The 14710-nt window shown below is 43.2% G+C and overlaps 1 long non-coding RNA gene across 1 annotated transcript in view; it reads left to right on the top strand.

Annotated features, from left to right (window-relative positions):
- The first annotated feature begins 507 nt into the window (after positions 1–507).
- The window catches only part of LOC132592497 (uncharacterized), a 31785-nt gene continuing 17582 nt past the window's right edge, over positions 508–14710 (top strand). Inside the window, exon 1 of the long non-coding RNA XR_009557968.1 lies at positions 508–568. This is a non-coding gene — a long non-coding RNA (uncharacterized LOC132592497). The remainder of the gene's footprint in view (positions 569–14710) is intronic.

Here is a 14710-nt window from a genome sequence, read left to right as displayed (position 1 = left end):
TATATATATATACACACACACACACACACACACACACACACACACACACACACACACACACACAAATTTAACAGAACAAATTATCAATCAGTATAGCCAATTGCATTTTTCCCCTTTCTCCCCTCCTGAGACTTCCCTCAGCCCCCCCCCCGTTTATTTGCCCACGTTATTCTCTGCATGTTATAAAATTGTACATATCTCTACCTTATCTATCCTATGTTCTCCTAATAAATTGTGAATGTTTATTCAAAACCTGCCAATGAGTCCAAGTTCTTTTGTTGTCTTTTTAAATAGATTGTAAAAAGTTCCCATTCTTCTTTAAAGTCACGATTGTCCTTGAAAAATGAATATTAAGGGGAACAATGCCCATTGTTAAGCCAGGTAGGTAAAGTAATGGTGTCATGTCCTTCATTGTGACACGTTCCCTTGCTGAGTGACTTGGCTGAGAACTTTTGGAAGAGCAACCATTTGAGGATAGCAAGTGAGGGAGAGGATAGCAAGTGAGGATAACAAGTGACAAACTCAAGATGTTCTGTGAGGGAATGAAGAGACTCTCTTCGTCTCAAGTGTAAGTAGGATTTCTCATTCTTTCTGCATTCTGCTTCTTTCACAATCCCTTAAGATTTAGAAACATAGGGAACTATGTCATGGATAGATTAATTTTTAAAGATTGTCCTCAGGACCACCAAGGATGCTTCGAGGGAAATGGTTTGCATCTCCCATGTGGGCATCATCACAAGAGGAACATCTCCCAGTATTGGAGGCTCTTTTGACAAGATGCCCTCCTCAGTGGCTTCAACTGCTTGCTGCACTCTCCATTAGAGTTCTGACAGCAAATTCAGTTGCCTGGTGCCCCAAATTCAGTGCAGAGATAGAGAGTATGAAGGATGTAACTAGAATCCATTTTATGACCACTGTGACGGATTGGTCTGGTTGGCAATAGAACCCCAGGGTGTAAAGAGTTAAACCCCAACCTCCTAGATAAATGACGCATTCCATTCCTGAGGGGCGGGACTGCCAGGAGTTTAAAAAGGGATGGGAGGCAGTTAATTGGTGTGAGAGGGTTGTGGGAGTGAAGAGGGAGCGTGTGAGTGTGTAGGAGTAGGAGATCTTAAAGTGTTCTGAGGAGTTTAATTGAATTATATTATCTAGCCATTGTTAAATGAAACTAAGAATATGATCTCAGAGCCTGTACACATGAAACCATTACACATTTAAAAGTCATCTAGTTTAAATAAAGCTTTCTTAAATGTTATATTAAAAGTGAATGTGCCTAGTCATTCCAGCTGGGTATCAAAACTCACAGAAGTGGTGGCTCAATAGAGGACAGAAATTACCTCGGGAATAGAGGTGACAGTTTGTGTCTTAGAGTTACACTGAGGAGGCTTAGGAGGATAACCTGGGGTGCCACAAAGTTGCCAGAGTGGAAAGGGCAAACTTTTGCAGTGGGGAATCAAACTGAGTGAGACCCTTTACTGTAGGCAGGAGGTTATTCCGTCAAACAGCCTAGAGTTTCTCAAGATACCAGGCCACGTAAGCTGGAAGACTCTCTTTACTAAGAAACCCACAAGTAAAAGGGGTTTATTTTAAGGCGGCAGGAGAAGAGGGAGGGTGGTTTCACCCCTGGATTCCTGTGTCGCATTTTTAGTAATAGAGAGGGAGGACATTTTCGTCGCAACCACCTCCCTGTTCTTCCTTAGGTTTCAGAGGCTGCACAGGCTTCTGGCCTCCTGTTGTCGCACCCTCAAAATCCATCCCCTGGTCTACAAGGGGGCTTCTGCTTCTTGAATTTGTGTGACTGTCCGGGCTTGTGTGTGTGTGTGTTTCTGGCCGGTGACCTTGCAGGTGACCTTGGAAGTGTGCTCTCCCTGAGCACATGGTCTGAGGGGGCGGGCCTTCTGTGGAGTCAGGTGAGTCAGGTGACTAGCTGTGAGCGGAGCTAGTCAGTGCCTGGAGTTCAGTGCCGCGCGCCGCAGTTAGACCCATCTTTTAGATTTAGGGGAGTTAGTCTCAAACATTTACTGGGGGAGCCCTAGGCTGCTTTTTTTGTCCTGACCTCAAGCTTTTCAAGATGGAGGGTGAGGGAACAACTGCAGTCACCTGCAATTCCTGCGCAATGTTTGTATTCTTGCCAAAGGATGTAGGCAGCTACACCTGCGGCAAGTGCAAGTAGGTTGCCCTACTACCGGTAGAAGACAAGGTCCAGCAACTTCAGGCCCGTGTATCTACGCTCTAGAGAATTAATGAGCGGGAGCTGTTCTTGGATGCAGCAGAGCACACTTTCTGCACCAAAGAGGAGACAGGGGACATCCCTGAGGTGGAGGTCAGTTCCCCAGCACAGGAGCCAGATGTATTCATGGCTTTGATGGTGTTTCCTGCTTGGCAGGGGATTGGACTGGATGGCCCTTGTGGTCTCTTCCAACTCTATGACTCTATGATTCTATGATTCTTGCATTTGGTGTTTGCATGCAGGACTCAGAGAATGTCAGGAGTCTTTGACAGCCATCTAAATCCAACAATCATAGCTCTAAACTGGCTGGATGCAACTTGTCATTCTTCTTTTATGAGTGCAACAATGCTAGTACCTTGGTCAGTAAACATTGCCATTGTATTTAGCACTATGCCACTAATCCCGGCATGGCTTGCTTGGTAAACAATCTATCCTTTCAAAAGCCAAGCTGTCAGAGTGGAAAGGGGTTTATAAATTGTGGTTGTAAAGTGAGATGCCCTGTGCATTCATCTGCAAAGAAAATGCTAATAAAAGTTTCCAGTCAGTTCATAATCTTTACTCCTAACTTCAGGTCACATTTCACCTTATCCAATGCTCCTGCAAACTTTAACAGCAAGACTGTGAGGTTGTGTGAAATGACACACCATCTTTGTATTATTAGCAGGCTGCCTAGACTTGGCCACTAGTGCCATTGTGTGCCTGTTGAATATTGACTACTCTATCTTGACAGTGGAATCTTTCCAGGGTCAAGAAAATAATTATATAGATGTCATCCTGTCTTGCTCCATGAACAGCTCATGCAATAACAATTCATTCTTATGCCACATACTCGGCAAACAGCATAATTAGGAAACAACAGAAGAATTTAGGCTTTTCAGCAGCAGGTTGACAAAACGCCTCATGGTCTGTGTGCAATTCATAACAAGTTAGAAGCATGACAGTGAAAGAATGCATTTTTATTTGTTTCCCAATAACATATTATTTTAGATCTTTTTTTCTGACAGGTGTTTTGTGCATTTAACGGTGATAAGCGGATAAATGTGATTCAGTTCACATTTAAAGGCGAACGTAACAAACTTGTACTTTTTGGGGAAATGTGTGGAACGAAACATTGAAATCTGCAATGCAGCAAGTAATTGTACAAAAATGCTAATTTTAGTGCATTTTTATAATGCAGATATGCATTATATCAAAGGAAATTTCTCTGTAAAAATGTGTATATTATTGTTTTTACTATTGCAATTTATTGCCTGGTCTTCATCCCAAGATCCCAGGGCAGGTCCTAACAATCTGAACTATCAAAAACCGGGGTAAAGAGGTGCATCTTCAGTGTTCACGGAAAGATGCATAACGAAAGTGCCAGACACAGAGCTCTGTGAGGAGGAAATTCTAGAACTTGGGGGCTGTCGCAGAGAATGCCCTCTCCCAGACTGCCACCCTTCTGGGAGGGCAGTGAAATAGCCACGTGGGCCCTTCTGCCGATCTTAGCACCCAAGCAGGGCTGTAGGGAAGGAGAGTCTTTCGGGTATTTAAGGCCTGAGCCATTTAGGTATTTAACCACTAACGTTAACACTTGAATTGGGCCCAGAAATGAACTGGTAACCAGTGCAGCTGTTTTAAAACAGGGGTTATGTGAAATCTAAAAGGAACCCCAGCCAATAATCTGGCAGTTGCATTCTGGACCTATTGAAGTTTCTGAGTTGTCTTCAAGGGCAGCCCCATATAGTACACATTGCAACAATCCAATCTGGAAGCTACCAGAGCATGAAATAAAATGGCCAAGTCATTTCTGTCCAAAAGGGCCTGGAGCTAGTGAATCACTCCTGCCAGTGAGGCACCCTAAGCCTCCACTGACAGGGCTGAAGGAAGGAGGGCGGCTCTTAGACCGTCTCCCCACTTCTTACACATAAGAATGTGGGGCACAGAAGAACTTTGTCTTTTCAGGATTCAGCTTCAGTTTATCTGCCCACATCCAAACCATCACCGCCTCCATATTAAGCAAAAACTTATACACTAAATTCTGAGGAATTTTGATGGGGACTGTGGCAAAACCCCCCTCTCTTTTATAACTACCAAGGGTTATCCTATTTTTTTTGTGTGAGGAAAAACTTTGATACTTGGACAATAAGGCAAAGTTGGATAAATAAGGACTTATTTTACAGAACAAAACTGGTGAAACAAAAGATGTGTCCGGAGATAAAAACTCTTTCAGAAACAGTTGAGTTATTTCACTTCAGTTCCTTAACTCAGGTGTAGCCTAGGTGCTGCAGCTTAATATTTTGGTTCTTAAACAAGGTGGCACTTTCTGCCAGTTTCCCAACCTTCTTTAAGTCCTGAGGTATTTCTAATAGTATAACAGACCCACACCCCTCCTAACTGGTTTGGGATTTTTGTCTTTCGTGAAGATTTCTCCCCTCCAGACTGGAATGAGGCCCAAGAGGAGTGTTTCCTCACAACTCAGCCTCCCAGTGGTTTCTTGTCTGAATAGTCTCCCAAGACACTAAACACTCTATTTCAACCCAAGCTCAGAGACTCCTCTTTCTCTAGCTGTGGATATTTTACTCAGAGTGGATGTTGCACCCCCAGCTCAGGAGCTGTGCTCCTCTCCAGAGGAACGTCAGAACCAGCCCTCCATCTCCCCCTCAGAACAACCTCCTTCTTTCTCTCTCTAAATCTCCCTCACTTTTCCCTCCCAAAGTGCTGGCTCCACCCTCCTCTGGCTGCCTGTCCTGGTAGCCAATCAGAGAGAGGTTCCAGCCCCCTGGTGGAATTCTGTGGCACTGCACCACCAGACTGGTCTAGCTCAGCTGTCCATCACAAAGAAAGATTGCAGACTGGGGCGGAAATGCAGAGAGGAGAAAATGAGAAACAGAGAGAAACCAAAATTGACAGATTTCAAGCAGAAATTCAACAGGGGTAATAACTTTCTTGCAGGAAGGGAGGAACTGCCCCTGTTGGATTTCTAGTGTAGAGCCTATCTTTGGAGAATAGGTGGCAAGCCTAATTCTAATCAGAAGTCCTCAGCTCAAAAATTAAGTCAGTCATTAAATTCCTGGGTGGTTTTAGACAACCAACTAAATAAATTGCCAAAATTCCAAAAGGAAAAAAAAATATTATATTAAATGCACCAGTTAACATCTCAGAAGTTTCAGATGCCATCAAACAAGCAAAAATAGGTAAATCACCAGGCCCAGATGGATTAACAGCAAAATATTATAAAAAAAATACAAAGTTATTTAGTTCAATTGTTACAAAAAGTAATGAATAAAATATTAAACGTGGGGAAAATACCAAAGACCTGGAAAGAGGCTTTTATTACTTTGATTCCAAAGCAAGAGACAGATACGTTGGAAGTTAAATTTACAGAACAATGCCATTATTAAATAGTGATTATAAATTGTTTGCAAATATATTAGCTAATAGAATTAAGGGCATATTGTTAGAAACAACTCATCAAGATCAAACAGGATTTCTCCCAGGGAGACAGATGAAGGATAATATAAGGAATGTAATAGACATTATTGAGTATTTGGAGGTAATGACTGAAAAACAGGCAGCTATGATGCTTATTGATGCCGAGAAAGCATCAATTCATGGGTTTCATGGGTTTTTATGTTGAATGTCCTGGACAAGATGAATTTGGGAGAGCTGTTTAAAAGAGGAATAGAAGCCATTTATTTAGAGCAACAAGCAAGGTTAATAATTAATAATATTATTACAGAATAATGCAGAATAATGAAAGGGACAAGACAAGGGTGTCCCCTGTCACTGTTACTGTTTATTTTAGTATTACAAGTCCTGGTGAGGAATATAAGGGCAGATGAAACTGTTAGAGGAATAACAGTAGGAAATAAGGCATATAAGTTGAAAGCATTTGCAGATGATCTAGTGATTACAGTGGAAGATCCTATAAATTCATTATTGAAAGTATTAGAAAAAATACAGGAATTTGGACAAGTATCAGGTTTCAAATTGAATAAAAATAAAACTAAACTCTTAGTAAAAATAAATCTCAGAACAAGATAAAAAAGAGACACAACAGAGGATCAAAATACTTATACATGCAAAAGTGAAATACCTGGGGATATTAAAGAACATTAATATATTTAAAGATAATTATGAACAAATATGGAAAGAAATAAGAAGGAATTTAGAGATATGGGCAATAATGAATTTGTCACTACAGTGATACCTCTACTTATGTGCACCTCTGGTTATGTATGCTTTGGGATACGCACGTGGCAAACCCAGAAGTATTTCCCTGGGTTTTGCCCCGCGCGCATGCACAGAAGCGCTCTACTGCGCCGCACGCATGCGCAGAACAAGCACTTCCGGTTGCAAAAACCTCAGGATCCGACCAGAGCTCCAGAACAGATCCAGTCCACAACCAGAGGTGCCACTGTATTAGGAAGAATATCGGTAATTAAGATGAACGTATTGCCAAAAAATGTTTTTATTTCAAACAATCCCAGTGGTAAGCAATGCGAGTTGCTTCAAAGAGTGGCAGAAAGGTATTTTGCGATTTATCTGGCAAGGAAAGAAGCCAAGAATAAAATATAAATTGTTGTTGTTGTTGTTGTTTAGTCGTTTAGTCGTGTCCGACTCTTCGTGACCCCATGGACCATAGCATGCCAGGCACTCCTGTCTTGCACTGCCTCCCGTAGTTTGGTCAAACTCATGTTCGTAGCTTCGAGAACACTGTCCAACCATCTTGTCCTCTGTCGTCCCCTTCTCCTAGTGCCCTCAATCTTTCCCAACATCAGGGTCTTTTCCAAGGATTCTTCTCTTCTCATGAGGTGGCCAAGGTATTGGAGCCTCAGCTTCACGATCTGTCCTTCCAGGGAGCACTCAGGGCTGATTTCCTTAAGAATTGATAGGTTTGATCTTCTAGCAGTCCATGGGACTCTCAAGAGTCTCCTCCAGCACCATAATTCAAAAGCATCAAAATATAAATTATTAACAGATATTAAAGACAGAGGTGGCTTCTCCTTACCAGATTTAAAATTATATTATGAAGCTTCTTGCATATGCTGGGTTTATTTGGCTCTTGGTTTCTCTGCTATTGGTTCAGTTCAGTTTTAGCTTCTGGATGCGGGTGGCGCTGTGGTCTAAACCACTGAGCCTCTTGGGCTTGCTGATCGGAAGGTCGGCGGTTCGAATTCCCGCGACAGGGTGAGCTCCCATTGCTCAGTCCCAGCTCTTGCCAACCTAACAGTTCGAAAGCACGTCAAAGTGCAAGTAGATGAATAGGTATCACTCCGGCGGGAAGGTAAACGGCGTTTCCGTGCACTGCTCTGGTTCACCAGAAGTGGCTTAGTCATGCTGGCCACGTGACCAGGAAAAACTGTCTGTGGACAAACGTCGGCTCCCTCGGCCAGTAAAGCGAGATGAGTGCCACAACCCCAGAGTTGTCCGAGATTGGACTTAACTGTCAGGGGTCCTTTACCTTTAAAACATGTTCATATTTTTTTACCCTTATGTTGGGTTTCATTGATTCTCTTTTCATACCCTTGACTGTAAGTAGCATTGGCTACCATTATTAGAAAAGCCTGACACTCTACTAAATCAACATATTTGAAGTTTATCACAAAGAGAGACGTGATTTGCTAGAAGTAGCTGTGAGGATTCTGCATAATGCATGGCCACCAGTGTAACTCTGGGACCTTTCCCTGAGTCCAGGGGTACCCAATATTGTGTCCTCCACAGATGTTGTGGAACTTCAACTCCCAAGAACCCTAGCCAGCAAGGCCAATGGTCTGGGATAATGGAAGTTTCCGCCCAGCAGCATCTGTAGGGAACCACCTTGGTTACCTCAACTTAGTTCCATGGGGTATATTTGTTGTCTGTGGAAGCATATCATGGGCCCCCAAGAGTCAGTCTCAAAGAGGGCTGAGTTTGGGGTTCAGATGAAGATGCTGTTAGTTTGATGGGGTCACAGGCTGAGACCCTACTTGCCTGTGCACGGTCTAGCCAGAATGGTACATGCTCTGCATAGGGAAGTTTTTAAAGTGTGATGTTTTACTTTGGTTTTATAATTTGCTGGAAGCTGCTCAGAGTGGCTGGGGCAACCCAGTCAGATGGAATATATATATATATATATATATATATATATATATATATATATATATATATATATATATTCTGGGATATATATTATATATATATATATATATATATATATATATATATATATATATATTCTGGGATAGATAGATAGATAGATGATTGATAGATAGATACCTGTAGATAGATGATAGATAGAACTTTGATCGTAACTTCTGAATCTTAATTACTGTATAGGAATAGCATGTGCCAAATTTTCTTCCTGTAAGGTGACAGCTGCTGCTTTAAAGTGATACTTGCTACAGCAGGTTGAAGAGGAGGTTGAGTAGTCTGGGAGAAGAGAGGACTGGGGAGCCAGTGGGTGGCCCCTCCGTACCCCAAGGGCTTCAGTGCTAGAAACAAGCACAATCTCCAGACTGGCTGCTGGCAGCCTTTCGCTGATGCATTTTACTACTGCATTGCTTGATTTCTGTTTGTCACCTTTCGTGAAGATGGTCCAGAAAGGAGGCTTAAATAAAATAAGCTTTCAAAGAAGAATGACTATTTTTCTACAGCAAATGCTTCAGTATCATCAGCAGTAAGGGCCCAAGCTAACCATTGTACCAAATGCACGAGGTCACCAAGGACAGCAACTGCGCCTCTGGTGACACCTATTAGAACTTGCCTGTGTCACAATGGCATTGTGTCATTCCACCAGGAGGGCTGAAGAAATCTGGATCACTGTGACATCAGGACATGGCAGTTTTGCTAGACATTATGGGGGTGGGGAGAGCTGGATTCATGACTGCTGATTTAGTTATGTGTTACAGCTTTGCTAAATTAAGACTGTTATACAGATTGCTTTTCTATGTAGCTTGCTTTTAGCACCTGCACATTTACCAGCTGTTGCAAATTCCATCACTGTTTCCTTTACGGAAGCAATTAGCTCACCCAGGAGGGATGATCACACTGGCATATTCTGCTTGCTCTCCCAGGAGAACCTCCTCTCTCCCTCCCTCCTCTGCTCCAGTACTCTTTGTGATAGTTTTGTGGGGTGGTCAGTATACTACACTACTGATCTGGAGGGGGGGCCATTTCTTTTCTTCAAATCAAGCAAACACAAAAGTCTTCAAATAGAAAGTATGAAGGAGTCATGCTTGCCACTGTGCAGCCAGATTTCTTTTTAGCCTCATCACAGCTACCTCGTTGCAGACCCAAAAGTAATCCTTCTGCAAAAGTAATCCTTCTGAGAAGCTTGAACGTGTCCAGAAGAGGGCAACCAAAATGGTCAAAGGCCTGGAAACAATGCCTTATGAGGAACGGCTTAGGGAGCTGGGTATGTTTAGCCTGGAGAAGAGAAGGTTAAGGGGTGATATGATAGCCATGTTCAAATATATAAAAGGATGTCATATAGAGGAGGGAGAAAGGTTGTTTTCTGCTGCTCCAGAGAAGCGGACACGGAGCAATGGATTCAAGCTACAAGAAAGAAGATTCCACCTGAACATTAGGAAGAACTTCCTGACAGTAAAAGCTGTTCGGCAGTGGAATTTGCTACCAAGGAGTGTGGTGGAGTCTCCTTCTTTGGAGGTCTTTAAGCAAAGGCTTGACAGGCATATGTCAAGAATGCTTTGATGGTGTTTCCTGCTTGGCAGGGGGTTGGACTGGATGGCCCTTGTGGTCTCTTCCAACTCTATGATTCTATTATTCTATGCATATTGGAGCAATTAGACAATTGCTTGGCCAACGGCCTTGTTAGTCAACAGCAATGCACAAAACAGACCATTTTTGGGTAGTGAGAAAGTAGTTGTTTCTCTGTCCTGGGCATCAGTTAGATCTGCAGCTGCTAGTAGGTGGTAAGAATTCTCTCCCATGCCTTGGGAGACTTCATATCCTAATGATGTACAGTCATACCTTGGTTGCCAAATGCCTTGGAGCTCGTACGTTTCGGCTCCCGAACTATCAAAAACTAGAAGTGAGCATTCTGGTTTTTGAATGATTTTGAAAGCCAGACATCCAGCGTGGCTTCCACAGGATGCTCCTGCAGCCAATCAGAAGCCGCGTCTTGGTTTTCGATCAGTTCCAGAAGTCAGAAGGGACTCCCGGAACGCATTCTGTTCGAGAACCAAGGTACGACTAAATGCAGATCAAGCTGTTGTTAAAGGCACAGAAGGGGATGCATTCTTTGGATAGATAGATGCTGAGCAGCTTTAGTATAACTACACTTCGGGAACCTAAACTATCCAATGATGGAAGATTTACACAACCTTGATCCCAAACCATTTAAAATGATATAGGTCATAATCAGGGCTTGGAACAGAACCTGGAAACAAACTGGAAGCCAATGGATATATTTTTAACATGAGCAAGATATGTTCTGTTCAACACACACCACTTAGCAACCTGACTCCCATATCTGGGAGAAGCTGGGAGAAGCTGCAAAGGGAATCCCAATTGTGCTGAAGATTTTAGTAATCCAGCCTGGATGTTATCAGAGCATGGATGTCTCCTAGAAGATCAGTCTCTATCCAGCAGGTGTCTGCAGTTGACATAAGAACCTAAAGGGTCAAAAGGTGTTCCGCCATGGTGGTACATGAGTGGGGTTAAACCTCTACTGAAACATCTGCACTGGCTGCCCACATGCCACCAGGCAAAGTTTAAGCTTCTTTAGTTTTGCCAGCCCCATGCTGTGGAATGTTGGAGATTCATTCCCCGTGTTTGCATTAATGGGATTGTTATTCATCACATGACTGTGTATGTTTTGACTCCACAGTGGGAAATGACGAAGACAGGATTACTGTGTTACTGTGTTTCTTGAAGTGGGACTGTTGTCCTTTGTTCATTCTATTTGCTCTCTGATGTTAGAGAGAGCGGGAGCCATGTAGCTGTGCAGTGCTTATATGTAAATAAAATAGATTAGCCCAATGCTGTGCTGCTGAGGTCTGTTACGCAATTGCGCAAACTCTGCGGATCCGTAAGTGTTCTGATGTCAGTTGGCATCAGTCACTGTGATGTTCGGGCAGAAGAATGCTTTTGAAGCTCCCAAACCAGGAGGGAGAGAACATGCCAGTCAGGCGTGTGTGTCTGCCAGGGTCCTACTCGCAAGTAAGAGATACTGTCACGGTCCGGTCGGCAGGACGTCAGGACCAGAGGCAAGATGGTGGTGTAGAAGCAGGAACAGGTGCAGGGCTGAGGGTCCAGCAGCAGGCAGTTGCAGGGTCAAGGAGCAAGGCGGAGGTGAAGGTCTGGGAGTCAAGGAGCAAGGCGTCGGCAAGGCGAAGGTCCAAGGGTTGAGGAGCAAGGCGAAGGATCAAGGAACAGGAGGCCAGATGCAACAAGGCAGGGATCACGTTGCTGTGGCAAAGAGCTGAAGGGAACTGCTGAGCTTTTATCCCTCCCAGCTCTTGCCACCAGGTGCAGTGAGTTATCAAGTGGCCTCACCTGAGTGGCCACTCCTAGCTTCTCCAACATAAGCTGAGGCAGGCCCCAGTCCTGCAGAGCACTACAGACCCCAGAGCCTGACTCCTGCCCATACTCCAGACACTAACATGGAATACCTTGCCACCAACTTTCAGATGTCTCTTGAATAATGATTTATGCCAGCATGTACTTCCAGTTGCTTAACCACTGCTCCCAATATGAGCTAATCATTTTAATTATCATCTTATATTGCTTTATATTGCTTTATTCTATTTTAGGTTTTATTGTATTTGACTATACTGTTGTACATTACCTTGATATTTTATATGAATGGGAGGTACATAATTTTATATATATAGATAAGACCACCCTGATCCTTCAGGAGGACTTCAACCCCAGAGCAGGTTGAACATTTCCATGGTCAGTTAAAGTACCAGCCAACAGCTCACCTCCCAATCAAGGACCAATACCATATTCAGGAAACTGCTGATGGGGCTTAAGAGTGTATTGGGGAGACACTGGTTGCCAGTATGGTCTGGAAATTCCTAGTGCTGTACTGTTGCTGAATTTGTGGACTTGATTAGCATTTAGGTCAGAGAGAATTCCATGGAAGCACCATATAAAGCACTCTGAGCTTGCAAAAGTAAGTGTGGTTTAACTGATGATAAATCACAGAAGAAGAATAAATAAGAAGACAATAATAGCATAATATGGAGTTGGAAGGGACCCAAAGGGTCACCAAGTCCAACCCCCTTCAATGCAGGAATCACAGCTAAAGGATCCCTAACAGATGGCCATCCAACCTCTGTTTGGAAACTTCCAATGAAGGAGAACCCACCATCTTCATTTGCCAAACAAGAAAGCACTAAATATGAGTAGCTAATAAAGAATGAGAGGTTTAATGCAATTTTAAAAAGTGCCCAAATACTTTTGACAATCACTAGCTAGAACCCTGGAAGCAAGCTGACGTCCTCCTGAGCAGTTGGGCAGAATGCTGCCTGCAGCACTTCTTTGTATCTCTGTAATGAAAACAGCCAATGGCTCGCATTGTGATATAGTCACTTCTGTACCAAGAGCAAACATCCAGTACTATATGCCTGCAGGACACAGCACCACACAAGTTAAAACACACTCACACATGTATCCAGGACACTATATGTAGTAGGCAGAGAAGTTTGCACTCCAAGCCAGCCTAGGAGGTTAGTGCAGATAACCAGTAAAGATGTTTTTAGTCCTCATTGCATTGTTTTCAAGTGTGTGTGTGTGTGTGTGTGTGTGTGTGTGTGTGTGTTGTGTGTGTGTGTGTGTTATAATAGATTATGGTGCACTGGGAAGCTTATTCTGATGCAACTCATCACATGTAAAAGACCTTTTGAAAGGGCAGCTATATTAGGGCGTAAGAGTCAAAAAAGAGAAAATATCCCAAAACTGATTCCTTTGGAGAGTGACAGATCAAATAAATTCATTTAAGAATAAGAAAAAATGGTTGTGGACATTCAAACACATGGCTCCTGAATTTCAGTCTCCTGTAGACTATTTCTGTTCTCCCAGCATGAATCAGCTCACTAGCTGAAATGCTGCCGTCCAGTCAGCAGCAGGTAAGCAATAAATCATATGGTGTCAGTAAAGTTAACTCTTAATTCATGGAAACAATGTTGACTCAGGCCAGGCCTAGTGAGTTGCAGAATGAGTTGCAACTCGTCCTGGTAGATCTTGCCCCTATAAGGCAGTTGTGGGGACTGAGGGTCTGTGCCTTCCCACAGTTCCCTAAGTCATCTCCTCCCTTGGGACCTTCCCAAGCAATCTGAGACTCCATCACTGTGTCTATCTTTGCTCCACTCTCTTCATACCTCCTCTGGTTCTAGGAGATTGGGTGGGGGCTGGTTGTAGCAGGAGGGGGAAACACCTGAGACGCTTCACTAGTCAGGTTCATCTCTGCCTCTTGTCCCCCCCCCCCCTAACCTGCTCCAGCTTCAGCTTCAGCCTCTGATTCTGGACTTCTCTCTGCCACAGTCTCTTCCTGCTCACTGAACCCTGTTGCCTCCACAGCTTCCAATACCTCCCCTTCCCATTCTTCACTCTCTTCTTCCTCTGACCACTCATCGTGATCCCACCACCAATTCTTGGGCTCTGAGCCTTCTTCACTTGGGGGTTCCCCAGCTGGTGCACCCAGCCAGTCCATGACACTGTTCAATCAGGAGCAGTTGAGCACCACCTCATCTTCAGGTTCCTCCTCCTCCTCCTCCTCCGTATTGCATGGTTGGCTTTGCTTTTCTGGGCTGCCCTTGGCAACAAAACACGAAACAAAAAACAGAAACGGGAGGATTTTCAGCTAGCAACCCATCAGGATAGAGGAGGATAGTCGAGAAATTTTGCTGGAATAAGAACACCAATGAATATAAACTTTATACTTATCTGGAACATTTATAATTCCCAAGTGAACTATTGCACTTCAGACTGACAGAGATTAGTAATGTTTGTACACCATTGAATATATGCGTCAGGCCATTGCATTTGCATAGATATTTTGTTGTTATTATTTACACTGTTGCTATAATATATTTAATATTTTTCACTGTCGATTGTCACGGCTTTCTGTTTTTTGTTTCGTGTTTGGTTATATTTTCTGTGATTGTCTGTTTGCCCTTGGCAACAAGGCAATGGCCAACTAAGTTGCTCCATCTGATACCCTCACTAAGTCTCTACATGCTTTTCTTATTCATTTCTTATTTCTTTTTAATGTTTACACTAAGTCTCTACTGCTTCAAAGGCAGGCCTTCCTATTCCCAAAATCAAAACTTTACACATTTAATGATATCTTAATAATTCTAAATATCTTGCACAGTCTTTGATGCCTATTCTGTTCCTTGTCCAGGATGCATCCAGATGTCCTATTACCAACTTCACTATTTTTAATGGAAGCTGAAAATTCAGGGATAGAACTATAGTCAGTTTGATGGTGTAACAGAGGAGGCATAATGCTTATAGAATCATAGAACCATATAACTGTTTTGCACAGAA

This window comes from Zootoca vivipara, chromosome 7 (genome assembly GCF_963506605.1).
Source record: "Zootoca vivipara chromosome 7, rZooViv1.1, whole genome shotgun sequence".
NCBI classification, from domain to species: domain Eukaryota; kingdom Metazoa; phylum Chordata; class Lepidosauria; order Squamata; family Lacertidae; genus Zootoca; species Zootoca vivipara.
Note: the sequence above shows the minus strand (reverse complement) of the source record. Positions and strands in the feature narration are given on the sequence as shown.